The sequence below is a fragment of the Drosophila gunungcola genome, chromosome 3R (assembly GCF_025200985.1).
Source record: "Drosophila gunungcola strain Sukarami chromosome 3R, Dgunungcola_SK_2, whole genome shotgun sequence".
NCBI lineage: Eukaryota > Metazoa > Arthropoda > Insecta > Diptera > Drosophilidae > Drosophila > Drosophila gunungcola.
The window spans coordinates 25,215,975-25,230,907 of record NC_069139.1 but is presented as its reverse complement, the minus strand read 5'-3'; the positions used below and the strand labels follow the sequence as shown (position 1 = coordinate 25,230,907).

General features: G+C 39.7%; 1 protein-coding gene across 2 annotated transcripts in view; it reads left to right on the top strand.

The window, feature by feature from the left end:
• Positions 1-2,535: 2,535 nt before the first annotated feature.
• LOC128251886 (uncharacterized) overlaps positions 2,536-14,933 on the top strand; it is a 110,063-nt gene continuing 97,665 nt past the window's right edge. The window contains exon 1 of one of the 2 annotated variants that reach the window (XR_008267251.1): positions 2,536-3,769. The gene's annotated coding sequence lies outside the window, so the exon portion shown is untranslated. The remainder of the gene's footprint in view (positions 3,770-14,933) is intronic. The other variant, XR_008267250.1, reaches the window with a different exon arrangement.

The following is a 14,933-nucleotide window of genomic DNA, read 5'->3' as shown; positions in this document are numbered from 1 at the left end:
ACCCTGCTATGTAAACACAGGCATTTCCCCTCTTCGAAGGTTCGCAGATTGCGAGATAAAGTGCCTCGGTTCTGTTCGGTTTCATGCGTTTTTTATGTTATGTACAAGGAGACGCTTTCACCCATCGAACAGCTTTCTTTGGGTTGAGTTTATTTGGGTGGGATTGGGGATGGGCTCGGTGGGTAGTTGCGTCCAACGAAATAAACAACCACCAAACTTTTAGTTTTCGGTGGTGCGAGAATTTTAAAATAAATCGATTACATCGCTTTTGTATCAAATTTAGCTAACTAATTTAGAAAGAATTATTTTTATATATTCCTAATGTTGAAATCTACTAGGCACTTAGGAAATAATTTGATTAAATTTTTATATGGCAAACACAAACAAATATTAGATACACCAACAAATTAAATATTGTTGAAACAGATTTTTTTATTCTTGTTTTTTTTTTCTAAATTACTAATATTGTAATAATAATTAATCAAAAGTTAAAGACATTTTTCCTGTTATCTCTCTATATCTAGCTCTGTTGGCTTGTCGATTTAAAAATTATAACTAATTTCTTAGACTTTTCCAAGAGATTTCTCTGTTCCGTAAAATAGGTTTCGATGCATTACTTTGTTTTTAAGCTGAAAATATATATATTCTTTTGACAAGTGATCGGCATAGGACATATAAAACAAGGTGGAAAACTAATTTCGTAAAGAGGATGGTCGGTCTTTCTAACTAAATTCGCTCGGTTTAAATGGCAGTTTATGATATTATGTCAGATTTTTTAAAAATCAAAAATGTGCCTTTGAGACAGAAAGAAATATCTATCATAGTGTTTAAATGTTTCCTAAATTGGAGTCCGCACGATCCAACTTAAGTACTACCTGCAATAAAAGAATAACGCTGGGAAAATTTTAACCGGATATTTTCAAACTGAGTGACTAGTTTGGCTAGATCAAAGCGGCTTCGGATACAGATCAGGAATTTTTATACTTAATATGGTCAGACCCCAGCGGCGAAAATTGCCATAACGATTTATTTATTTTACCTACAGTAATTAGGAGAGAATGGATGGCGCCATGGCCGCCTTGTAATGCAGGACTTATACAAACTGCATCACAAGTATTGGAAAAAGTATGCGACAGCCGACGCGACGGGTATTGAGTTGTAAACTGCAATTTTTACTACTTTCTGTACTTTCTACCCACTGGGCCACTACCTAACTTTTAACTTTTTAAACTATACCTAAAACAAAATTGTTATTATTGGAGTTCCGAAGCACAAATCGATTACAACTTCGCTCACTGAAAAAAGAAAATGTAACCAACTATTTGTGTGCTTAAAATTTTGTCCAGACCCCATTCACCATTTCGCCGCTGGGACATGTATTCTTCACTGCATATGCAATTTTCGGACTGAGTTTATAATATCCATTGCAAGGTATACAAATAAGGGCGGGGGACATATACACTGGTCAAAACGGGCGAAACTTAATAAACAAATTCAAAGGCAATCCATTATGCACACGATTGCATTCCCAATTGAATGTGTAAAGTTTTAAGCACTCAATTTAGTAGCACTGCCCAGGCGAATTTCACTGTGGGCTGTTCACATAGTGACGATGTGAACCAAGAGTGTGATACAATGGTTTGATTGGATTTATAAAAAGATAATATATATATGTATCAATGTTGCGAGTTGAATACTTAGATTTTGGTCTTCTATTAGTTGAGTGAATTTTTCTTTTCTCAAATATTAATGGAAAGAAAGAACTTTTTTTTTAATTTGAAAATAACTTAGCACACAAAGAATCTTCCAGTTAATTATTAGCTTTGGTTTAACTAAATTTCCAATAAATATTTTTTCCATAGCATGATTTTTTAACATACATATAAGTTGAATTAAATTTATTTCTTGACTACATTGGGTTTTTTTACCCAAGGGATCCATGGCGAATTCGCGGCATATGCGGGGTAATGGTAAAAAGTTGTCGCAAGTGCCCGTGGATGGCTGAAAATATGTACCTAATTCAATACGATTCGATCTGGTAATCAAAAGATAAGCGCGCGGAGAACCCCAGACGGGATTTAGAGGCCATTGGGGGTTGAAGAAGTCAGATGAGCAGAATGTCGAAGGAATAACAATCAAATGATTAGAGCGGCGGCCCAACAACAACCACCGTGCTGGGAAACTGGAATTCAAAATTGACCCGTCGATGTCGTCAGCCTCGAATCTTTAGCTTTGACTTTGGTTCAGGTTGGGATTCAGTTTCAGCTTCAGCTTCAGCTTTGGATATACGGGTTGAGCGACGGGCATGGGCCTGGGACTTGTTTCGCACATAAAGATACAAATGTATCTGCGCCAGACAGCAAATGGCGTATATAAAATGATTGGACATGAGTCGGTGTACGTATGTACCCCGGAGTGTGTATGTCGGGGCCCCAGTCGGGTGGTTGTTCCGACCGAGCTATGAGGCCGTGGAGCGAAAGGGACGGCAGCTCGGGGCCGAGAGAGAGGCAAGATACACGCGCGTTTTATGACCCGCCGCGTTGCCTTTTGCCGCCGCTTCCCTTGGCTTTTCATCTTTTGGCATTGGGTCTTCGCCTGGCATTCTCATTCTCATTTCCTTGGCGTTCTCGCAAGTGTTGCCATCGCGGCAGCGCTGCCCGGGTTTACGACCTTCTGGTTGGGTTCTTTTCCCGATTTTCGCTTCTGGGGTCTCTCTGTTCTACGTTCTCCGTTCTCGGTTCTCTATTCCGAGGTCTCTGTTCTCCGTTCTCCGTTCTCTGTTTTTGTGCCATGCTCACCTCGCATCCTCACATCCTCGCCGGCATCTCTACAACCACCTCGGCGTATCTGTATCTATGTATCTGCGTATCTGTATCTGCGCCTGTTCGCCGACTGCGCTGCAACCGAGTCGAGCGGCGAACCCAACCGCCTTGTGTCAAAGTGAACAGCAAATATTATTTTTTGGACACTTTGCCATCAGGTCGCCGTCGCGTCGCCCGGAGCTGAAAGACTCTTACTCGTCCTCGTCCTCGTTCTGCTCCCCGTTCGGTGGCCATTGTCCTGCGGAGCTCCTGGAGTTCCAGTGCCCGTTGTCGCATTCGAGGTCCGACTGTGGGTCCCGGAGCCACGGCCTTTGTCTGCGGCGGCAGAGTGCACCAATTGTGTTTAATTGAATCCGCCAACAAAAGCCAGAAACGCTGCAAAAGGGAGCCCAAAAGTATACCAAAGGCATGTCCAAAGTATGAAAAGAAAATGGAAGATGTGGCTGTAAATCAAGAAGAGCCGGTTCGGGTTCGTTTGTTGCCAAAAATACAAGAATTAATTATAATAATGACAAAGAATAAGCACTTCAACGACCCCACTCCGCGTCCGCATTCGCATCCGCATCCGCGCGCGTTCCGTTGGCCAATTGTGAATGTGGATTACAAATTCGCGTGTGCGAGCTGAGGAAAGAAAATATGGAATATGGAAAAACAAAAGGGAAAAAATGAGTTTACCAGCATTTCCGCCTTGCGGTTTGGCAGCTGAAGGGCCGGTGGAGCTGCTTTTAGACCGGGCTCCTCGAGTGAGCGGGGCGTGACTTCAATTAAAGTGATTTGTGGCCTCCGTTTCTGACATCCGAGACGTAAATAGCGGCCCTGAATTATGGTGCTGCTAAAATATGAATATTGGAACATAGTCCTCGGCCCACCGGCCAAACGCTCGCCAGTCACGCATCCCCACCTGAATCCGCCCCAAAGTTGGCTAATTGATGGGCTTCTAACTAGAGGTAAGTACATCTGGTTCAATTAACTGGTATAATAACAAAGATAATACATTTAAAATTTAATGTATATGCAGACATGATATATTTAGCCAAATCGCATTTTATACGCTTAACTGTAAATTTACAATTATTAGTTAATCGTTACTGTAAAGAAAACAAAATTGATTTTCATGGTAAAAATACACCCGACGTTCTGCACTTGCTCCGATTAGGCAAGATTGTAGAGTAAATTCAATATGGATAGTTTTAATCCCTATTAAAGACACTTACAACCAAAAAAAATAATAAAGTTTTTTTATAAGGGTGTCTTGGAAGTAAAGCTATAGACATTATAAAAGTAAAAGTATATTTCCAATACTAAATAATATAACCCCTACGCCTTTTGGTTTCATTTCTATACCGAAAGAGTCTAAGACTTTAGTCTGGGGACGTTAATTTAAGCCATATAAGTTTTATTTTAATACTTTAATTTATTATTTTACTCAATTTAATGCTCATCTTATTGAGAAATTGTTCATACCCAATAGTTTAAAATTGGACAATAGTTTTGTTTCTATGACAATTTTTTTAGTCAAAATTTAAAAGTGCAATCTCATATCTGGACCAATAAGATTTGCTAGTTGTGTTCTTACTGATTGTTGTCTCAAATTAATTTGTTTCAATATTGCTTTATTCTACAAGTCCCAAAACATCACAAATAATAAATTAAGTGAATCCTTTTCTTATAAACTAGAATGATTGTTATATAGATTCCATTGCATTCAAATAAGAATGATAAATTAAAAACTATGTCGGGGAAAAATGATAGGAATGCCGTGGGTGGGTTTCGCTACCTAAATCCTTGCAGTTCTACTTTGGGTTCTCAGCTGAAATTAATATATTACCGGCAGTTTCCAGAAGGAGGGCCACATTCAAATGGCGTACAGGTAGAATACAACGGTTAAAGGGTTCTGCTCTTTTTCAAACTGATTTATGGAAGTGCGAAAAGAAGCCCGCGGAGAGGGAGCGCAGAGTGACGCAAAATACGGCCGAGATCCGCAGGACGTGGCAGGATTATGCTGATGACAATCCGGTTCGGGTCACTGGCAGACCTCGTTCGAGTCCGTAGAAATTTGTTGTCTTGGCGAAAGCGTGAAGGCGGGTCATTTATGACCACATCATAAACAGTTTACAGCAGCTCGGGCCTCAAAATATTTTGGCCAGAACAATGGGACGTTCGAGACCGTGGATAATTCCCGGTCGGAGTTCGGACAAACGGGTTGGGAGAAACTAGAGCAGCTCTGCTGGAGGTGGGCGATGATGTAACTGCAACATATGGCACTTCCTGCTACCCAAATCGAAGAGCCAATGAATACATAAAGCCCATAATTGATGACGTGTGGAATGGTGTTCTGTCACAATTTAATTGCCCCTTTTCCCCCCTCGACCGGGGTAAAGTCACCCACCCACGAAAAGCGTGTGCTGAACCCCCTTCGGCAAATGGCGGCGGAAATTAATGGGAATATGCTTTAGAAGAACATAAATGTAGAGACATGTGTACGGTACATGCAGGCAATCGTGTCACCACCGCCTACACTCATTAAAATTCCAAGGGCTCAAGAGCATCCAGGGATGAGGGTTCGGGTTCGGTTCGTATCGGCTGGAGGGTTCGGGTTTGGGTTCGGTTCCCGGGGACCATTTTATCAGTTGCGTGGAACAGGCGGTCCAAAAATAATCTAATTTATTCCGACACTTTCATAAAAAGAGACCAAAACTCTCGGCAACAAAGCAAGACATTATCGCCGCATAATTAATGCCACATGTTGCAATGCGCTGCAGAGAGACAATAAAAAGCCAGAAAAGCCGACCGCTTCTTTTGTCCCGTCGGTGGAGCGACATGATGGCGTTGTCGCCTAGGCCGCGGCACCCATGAGATATCATAAAGCCATCCCGCTTTTAATTGCCGCCCAGAACGACTCGGCTCGTTTCCATATTGAGCGCTCCAACGCATTTGCATAAATTTATCCAAATGAAAATCAGCGACGGAAAAGCCTGAAAATCCTGTCCTGAGTTCATTCCTCCGTACACCAGTTTTCCCCGTCCGCTTTCGCCACCATCTTCGTCGACATTGCGCATGCGCCGCTTTGCCATCGGAGGCCATTGTAAAATGGGCGGAGCCAAAAGCCGTTAGCTCACCACGGTCTCAGCGGCAGAGGTGAGTTTCGGCCACGACCCTTGTTACCTGCGGTGTGGTGAAAAGGAGACAGACTGCGCAGGATGCCGAACCCCTAGATATCGGGTGTCCATGACTGTCTTAAGCAGTTCCGAGAATATTTAGTACGCGCATCTCACAATTTCAAATCTTTTGAATTTTTTTAATTTCTGTTCTGAAGAACAATTATCTAAAAATAACTAAACACAACTATAACCAACACTCCAAAATTTGGAACAATAGCAACTAAACAAAGTATTAACATTTGTGTAAATTCACAACATTTGGACGGTACAGTCGGTTATTATTGCTCTTACTAAAATTGTAAATGTTCTAAGTTACTCGTTCTGTAAAAAAAAGAACTCCGTTTTCGGGCGGATGTGTATAGAAGGAAGCGTTTCGGTCCATTAGCAGCAAAGGTTAAAAATTCATTTTCTCAATTAAGATTATACTTGAAAATTACTTACCACAAAGACTTTACAATCACCGTTGTTTCAGTAAAATTTGTACTGTCTATTAATGTTAACACAAAGTTCATCACAAAACATGTTAAACCTGTTTATAGGGGCGAAGTACTGGTACCAAACGGAAATTATAAACGCACAATTGGGCGAAACAAATGTTTTCACACTTACTATACAGAAAGTTCAAGTGAGCGCAAACTTAACAAAATACATGTCCTTGATGCTACTAAAAGTAACTAATATTCTGCTTAAATTAACTGCTAACACTACGTTACTATAATATAAAATTAAAAATCATAATGAATGAAATATTTACTTATTCATCAAATTGCCGTTTTGGTTACAAATTAAATATTGGGCTCAATATTCAATTGCAACAAAAGCATGAATCTTAAAAAGTAACGAAAGGATAACGGCATTGAACAATTTGTTAAAAAAAAAAAAACATTTCAAAAACTTTTTTACATATTTTTTTTGAAGGTTGTAAGCAGAAAACCTGTATTAAATACTACTTAAATACTAATTTTGTCTGAAAAAAAATGAATTGATGTGAGTATTCGTGAATATTTATTTAAGGGGTTGTATGGAGTTAGAAAGACTTAAAAAAAAAGAATTTTGCACATATTAAGGTTTCTTGTAACTGTATTTTAAGACTTAGTATCAGTAATCTTATTTATTTGGAAATGTCCGGGAGCTTCTCTCAAAAAAGAAGAAATAAAAATATTATCGGTGAGAAAAAATGTTGGATAAATTACTAAAAAATATATTTATGAAGCTCGTGCTAAAACTTGAGACTAAGTGGCTTAGCCGTTTTCGAGTAATGTTGGTCTGACTTTGAAAACACCATTTTCAGAAAATTTTTTTTAATTTGTACTTCAAGCACTTGAAACGCCTTTTTAAATTTGCGTGTTACTTCGAAATTCTTTACCGGAACGATATGTGTATTCTTTAATATATTAACACTAGGAAAATAATATAACAAAAAAATATAGTTTTTTTTTAAACTGCATATAACTCCCTAAAAGCCACTTTGTAATGTTTTCAAATATTTGTGCTTTGATTTTTATTCTTTTGAAAAAAAATTACTTCAGCTTCTTAAAATTTTTGTGTTAAATCTTTAGCCCAGTGTAATTGAGTGAGCTATTGATTTGCGATTTAACGCTTCCTTAAGCAGACTATTTGGTTAAAACAGGGTAGTGTTATTTTTGTTTTTTATTTTGTAGACAGGGTTGTATTCTTAGAGCTGGTTCAAAGAAATAAACTTAATTTTTCGTTCGCGTTCAAATAATTTATTACATCTTAAAAATGTTGTAACTACATTTTAAGTCGATCGGAGAAAAAATGACGAAAACGTTTTTCCCACAACTCACGTTTTCAAGTCGATGCACATCATAACCTCAAAACTACTGCATCAAACGTTTTGAAATTTTCAACACTATTTCTGTAAATTTCTCCAAGGTTCGATAAGTTTTTAGATTTCAAAGATTCCGGGCTATGAATTACTAATAATACATTACTGATTTCTTAAAAAGAATTCCCGAAAACTTACCTTACTCCACACGAAATAACCCTTCTCCCCCCTTTAAAAACCCAAAATCACAAATCAGCTAAACTATAATAATTACAAAAATTTTTTTTCTTACAAAATTAGTAGTGTTTTTAATGTCTTTACGTTTCTTTATATTGAAACATTTTTATTTTTTTTCCTATTTTAAGTCCATCCTTTTTGTTGTTGTGTAACAGTTTTATACAAAACTTAGAAAAAATAGCAGTGCTTGCCTTTTATCAATAAAAAAACTACGTTTTCACACGGATAATGATTTAATGTTTTCTTACAAAATATTTAAATTAGCAAAATAACGGCCTTTAACATATAATCGAAGTTTGTCTACGCGCTTTTTACGCACATGCCCACCCCGCGAAGCGACATCTCGTGTTGGTATTTGACTTCCTAGTTCCGCATTTCCAGGGCCAGATGGCGCTGCAGGCGAGGCGACGGGGAACTGGAAGTTCTCTTTTTCTCTTTCTCGGGAGTCAGAGAATCGCTCTCTTCGCCTGCTCACTCACACAATTGCAGCTCGGTGTTTGCCGCAGTGTGGGTGAGTCTGATTTGAATGTGTTTGTGCTGGTTGGCGTTGACGTTGACGCTGGATTTCTGCTTTCTGAGCAGAAAAATGCTGTCAAAAAAATTCCGAAACAGTATTCGAAATGTTGATGAAAACCTAATCCCTCTCCCAGACCAACCAGAATTGGACAAACAGATTCCCAGTTGGAAGCATAATAAGCTCACATATTTATAATCCTTCATATATGTTCTTGTTCAAAATAATTTATGGAACCAATGTCCACAGCTCACAACCATTTCACAAATTAAAATTGGTTGCTATCGCTTGTTTTTCAATTGATTTATGGCCCACATAAAAAGTTGATAGGGAAAACTCTACGAAGGAAAAGCGAACACGTGTGCCAAACTATCAAAGAGAAAGAAAACGTTGACGGATCAGAAGCATTCTAAATGCGATATTAATTAAACATATTGTCAGCAGTCGAAGTCGGAAAGGAAAACTATAATTCATGCGGCAATGAAAACATTTTCTTGAGTGAGACGTTAGGCGTTGGTTCGATGGGAAAGTCAAGTAGCCAATAAATTTGGACGGCCACGGGTCTGGAATTTTAAAACAAGCCAAAGAAGAAAACCAAAACTGATTACAAATGAAAATGCCCGATTCAAGTGCCGCACTTGTCCAAGTAGAATCTTTATGGATTCCGCCGCAGGAATGGGAATTTAAAAATGGAAAACTGCAGCCATGATTCCCGTTTTCCGATACCAAAACTTGTTTGACAAATGGCTTCTTTCGATTCCTGATTACTCAAGTGCCCTCCGCAGATGCACTTGGCCCTGAGATTGTAAGGACCCTCGTCAGTGGGCATAATTCGCTTGTCAAAATAATCGAGAGGAAGTCGTAAATTCTCCAGTTAATCATATTCCAAGGGATATGAAAGTACTTGTTTCTCGCATCAGTACTTTAATCTCATTTTTGTTTTTTTTTATTTGCCACCCGCAATGGGACATTTGCATATTAACGATTTCTTCTTTTCAAAACCAGGTGTCACGGCTTTACGCTCTCTATTTGAACTTCTTGAACGGTCTTCATTAATGAAGACACTGTGATATCTATAAAATTAAAAATTCATATATGCCAAAAACAAAACATTTTTGGCACTGTGGAAGAAGACAGACCCAGGAGGAGATATCCAAAAAATTAGTATTTTGTTCTTTTATAACATTATTATTATCTTTAATATTTATAATACAATACAAATTTTGAACAATAGCGCGGAACTAACAATTTGAGTACATATCTTGACTGTTATTGTTCAAAATATTTAAAAACAGTTTTCATTCCTAAAATGTTTTTCAGATAAATAGCATGGTGTATTTAAATTGCCTAAGAAGCTATAAAAATAAAATAGCCCTGATGCTAATTGGAAAATACTGTTTACCCATCTGGTAAACAGCATATTGAACAATGTAAATTGGAGACCACCAAGGGCGATATTTGTTGGGACAACTTTGAGATTCCTTCCACAGTGCCCCGGACTTGTTTTCTCGTTCAGAGCGAATGAAAAACTTGTTTGAGCCATAAATTCGCGTTGATTTACGCATTTATCATCGCGGGTTGAATGGCAGCAGAATGGTATTATTTTTTTACAAATTATTGGAATCGACGAATGGCGGCGTGTTGCTCCATTTGCAATCCGATCCGCTGGCCCCGCACTCCCCCTTCCAGGCGCTGGTAATCAAGTTTTATCGGCTGCTCCTGATGATGGTCGATGTTCCTTGGGCCTGGACTCTTCCTCCGCTGAAAATCTGTGACTCGCATTATGCGACTGCTGACCTGAAACCCATTAAGTGCCCCACATCAGAAGGCGACCATTATTAGAGTGCTTTCAACCTAATAACACCAATAAAAGCAGTGCCAAACAACACGACCCCCTCCGCCGATCTTGAAACCGGGAGCAAGTGGAGCGCATGAGACACTGGAAACGACTTTTTGTGCACAAATTATATGCCAGCGCTGGCTGGCGCCCGACGAATATGATTTTATTGTTGGCGTACTTGCTCGGCAGGCGGCCAATGTCGTTGCCGCTTGCCACGCCCCATTCCACTTCATTACAATTCATTTTGCAAATGTAAAAAGAGCAAAAGAAAACACAGCCCCAACTGGAGTGGGCACGAAACCATCCTCAAAGTGGTTCTGAGAATGCACTGGGAAAAACAAATTTTTTCAAACTTTTCTATTCAAATATGTGAAAACCGGGAAATTTCTGCCAAACAAGTTACAACAGAACTCCCTGCGAAAGTCCCCACAAATTTTGTTGCAATTAGGAAAAAAAAAATTTCTGTGGGATATATATTTTGTTTGCGAATACTAAATAATTGTTTTGGTTTGCTTTGTTTATTTGGATATTTTTGTTGGTTAAAATTAATTTATTTTAAATCCAAAGGAACATTTTATGAACTTAATTAAACTTTTAACAAATCTTGTTAAATGGCTATAGTTTGTTGTAATAAAATTGATGGTATTATTGATATAAGATGTGATTGGGACTTAGCTATGTCAACCGATAAATATTTTTTTATCATCATTCTTATACCAGTTTTATATTTGTACCTACATTCTAAACGTATTCCATTTAAATTTTTCTAAAGTATGCAGACAATATTTTTGGGTTGTTAGAGTCAGATAAAGTTTAACTTGTGGTTAAGAATATCTATATATAATCCTTTTTTAGAGTTGGTAATTTATTAAGAGCTTCGATTTTTTCCCGGTGTTTGGAGATGGCTCAAGTGGAACTGGATGTGGCGCCGCGCCCACTTAGCAGCTAGTCTCTCCGAATAGTGCGCCTTGAATTGCCCCCGACCGCTGGCCGAAGTAAGGCAAATGGTATGAAATGGCCTTTTTCCATTATCCAAATGGAAAACTTACACAAACAGCCAAGAAAATGGTGTCTGCCGAGAAACGAAAGAAAAGTCAAAAGCAAAACTACTCGTGCGCGTCATTTCCATTGCTTTATCAGCCTGAATTTTCGCACAAACGCAAAAAAGAAGGCAATCCACAAAATAGAGAGCAGGGAAAGCACATATCGGGGCGCAGTAAAAGCCAACGAGTCCCTGCGCCACACTCTACATTCCATTTGTGCCTCCACGAGCAAATGGCTCCAATTAGGGATTACTTTCTGTATATCTTCTTCAGTTATTAATTAGGAATAGTGCAGGTCGCGGCTGGAATGACGATTAAGGATAAAGGGGTTTTGTTAAATGCGCAGCATAAAAATAAATTGTTATTTGCATTACTGTTGATTAATTAGTTCAATTGGCAAAAGCTTCAATATTTAATGTTACAGATGTATAAAAAAATGATTTTTTCTGTTTACTTCCCATTTGAAAACAAAACCAAAATACTTGGCTTTTACTTAAAATATTTAAGTAAATAAAAGAAATCATAAAGAATCTGGCAGATATCAATGTTTATGTTACGCTTACAGAATCAAGACCAAGGTAACTTCTAGATGACAGTAATTACACAGTCAAAGATCTCGGCAAAGTTTTCTCGAGACTCTCATACATCTTCCGCGATTTTTTAACCTTCCGAGCAATTAGCCGACCGTTTGCTGAGTCAAATCACTGAATCGCTGACCCAATTAAGGCAATGGCAAAGAAAGAAATAAAGAGTGCCAGGCAAACACAAACAGAGCAGAAGGCTTAAAAGGAAAACACACCATTAAAAGGCGACAACAATAAAAAGGCAAATGAAGGAAATGAAAAGAACAGAAAGCGAATGTGTCTCGAAATGGGTGAGAAAGAACTCCCTCCCCCGCCAGCCTACGGGCTCAAGGTCGCCTGGACAATAATGATGATTTAATGGCCTCATAAATAAGTTTATGGCTTCAAACACAGGCCGAGCGAAGACGAAGACGAACGGCCGGTGATCAGCGATCACGATCACAGTGGCCGAAAGGGGTTCGCAAAACCAATCGAGGACCTAACCTAATGGACCAGGCTTTCAGGGGCTAACAGGATATGGCCACGTAACATACGCAGTTTATGGCCAATACACACAAGACACATGTCAATTCCAGCTCGGCCCCGGAATGAAATTTAAAGTTTATCTGGCAGAACTTGTTAATTCCAAAATGGCATTAACAAACATGTTGACAGTATCTTCCCCTGGCATGTGTGTGTATCTTTATGGGCCCCTCCTCGAGTATCTGTGTGATTCGCCAAACGGAATGTGCGTTTGTGTGCCGGGGGTTATAACCCCTTAGGACTCTGAGCTGCTGACGGGGCACACAACTTGGGGAGGTCGCTGCGCAAACAGAGATTAGGTAAACAATGGAATCAGCAAAAAATGTCGTCCGCCCATCAAGGAATGGGTTGCGACTCCCGGCCCCAGAACTCATCTCGAGCGGAGCGAGTGGAGCGACGACTTAATTAAATCGAGTGGAGACGACCGGGGCCACAGGGCGGTGCCTTAATCGCCGTCATTAAAAAAATATTGTCAGGTGCAGGAACAAAAAAGCAGCATGAGCACCTGCAGCCACATTCACCTCGAAACACTTCCACTTCCCCAGCAGGGGCAAAAGAGCAACAGCAGCAGGAGCCGGCAATGAATATTAAGTGAGGTTTGAGCTTCACTTTTAAGCATTCGCCATTTGCAGTTCGAGAGTTACGAAATTAAGTAAAAATCGCACAATGGGTGCTGGGGCTAAGATGAAGGAATTGAAATTAAAAGCCTTTTGGCTTTAAAATCACTTAAAACGAAAGAAAAGTCTACATTGTAGACTATACAATGTTAAATCAATGGGGAAATTTTTGAAGATATAGACAAAAATGTGTCACTTGTTTTTTTATTGTCGTTAAACTGGTAAATTTAGTTTTTATAATTCACAAAATAAATGATTTTAACAAGTAATTCTTAGACTATTTTGTTTATTAAATTTAAACAATTCCGGAGATACTCCGTGCGTTTCATATTGCCATCCGATGCCTGCCATTGTCGGCGATGCTCCGACTTCTGTTTGGTTATTAACGTTTTCTTTTATTGCCCCCGCGCCGTCATGTAATCGCCTGCATATGCGACGTGGCACGGGCGGAAAAAGCAGGGGAGGGGAAGGGGGAGCGGAGCAGGAGCGGTACAGGATGTGCCATTCCAGGGACTTTCACCTGCGGAGTCAGCAGATCGCCAAATCCCACACACATGCAGGTTGACTTGCAGGACCTGCTAGCCAAACAGAAACTTTGTTAGAGGCCGTGTCGCAGCGGCGTTTACGACTTATTAAGTTGGATAAACGTTTACGATATGAAAATGAGTAGAAATCTTGTGTGGTTAATTAAAAACGAAGCTGATGCAGATGCGGGAGACGGGGGCGGGCGGCGGGCCGTTCATTCCACCCAGCTCCAATTCTGTGATATAATAAAACGCTGTGAAATGTAACACAAGCCGCAATCCACGAGCCGAGCTGCAGAAATTTATGTGGCACGAGTTTCGGTCTTGTTAATTGTTTTATGATGCGCCCATAAATCCGTGCCCCCGTTTTCCGACCTCCTCGCACACCTACGCAGCATACGTCGAGGTGCTCGTAAATTACACACGGGACAGGCATTACGGCAAATAGACGAATGCGCCCCGGGCCGCCCGTTCAACATCATTCAGCGTACACCGTTCAGCGTTCAGCGGCTTTGGCTCTGCGTCCAACTAAAAAACAGATCCCTCCAAATCCGGCATCAATCGTCGCCCCCATCCGAAAGCAGGCCGGTTACATAAACTAGTCTGGAAGATAGACGAGCTGGCTCCCCATCAGCTCCAGCCACGCCCAAGGAGCAGCCGCACTGTGCATGCGTTCTGCCAGCCGACGGATGTGTATCTGTGTATCTGTCAGATACTCGAACCCCGACGGCAATGGCAGTCCACGGCAGCCATGGAAAATGAAATGCGGTGGGGAGGGGAAAGCGGCCCAGGACGGCCATCGAGGCGAGATGAGACCGAGACCGAGGACCCACCACCATCCGCTGCTGCTCTACTTTTAGCCACATACAGAGCGAGTTTTCCACAGGGGGTGGCTTTTCACAGCAAGGAAAAGTCCACTGTAAAATATAACGATACAGAAATTGTACTAGTAATAGGTGTCATTTATTGAAGTTCATTATATTTTTTAATGTTAAAAAATTATTTTATAATGATAACTTAATCCGTTTAGTTTTAAATATCAATTATATTATTTTGAGAAAAATAAGAATAAAATTGAATTTTAAGGGAATAATAAAGTTTGAAAAGGTGAAAAGTAATGTTAAACAAATGGCTTAATGATTTAATTCTGATCTGAATTATAGTATGTTTTTTAAGATCTTAATAACATTTCTCTTATTTAAACTAAAGAAGAATTAAATAATAATATTAACATTGTTTCACATAATAATATACTTTTTTAATAATAAATATTTTTTGTT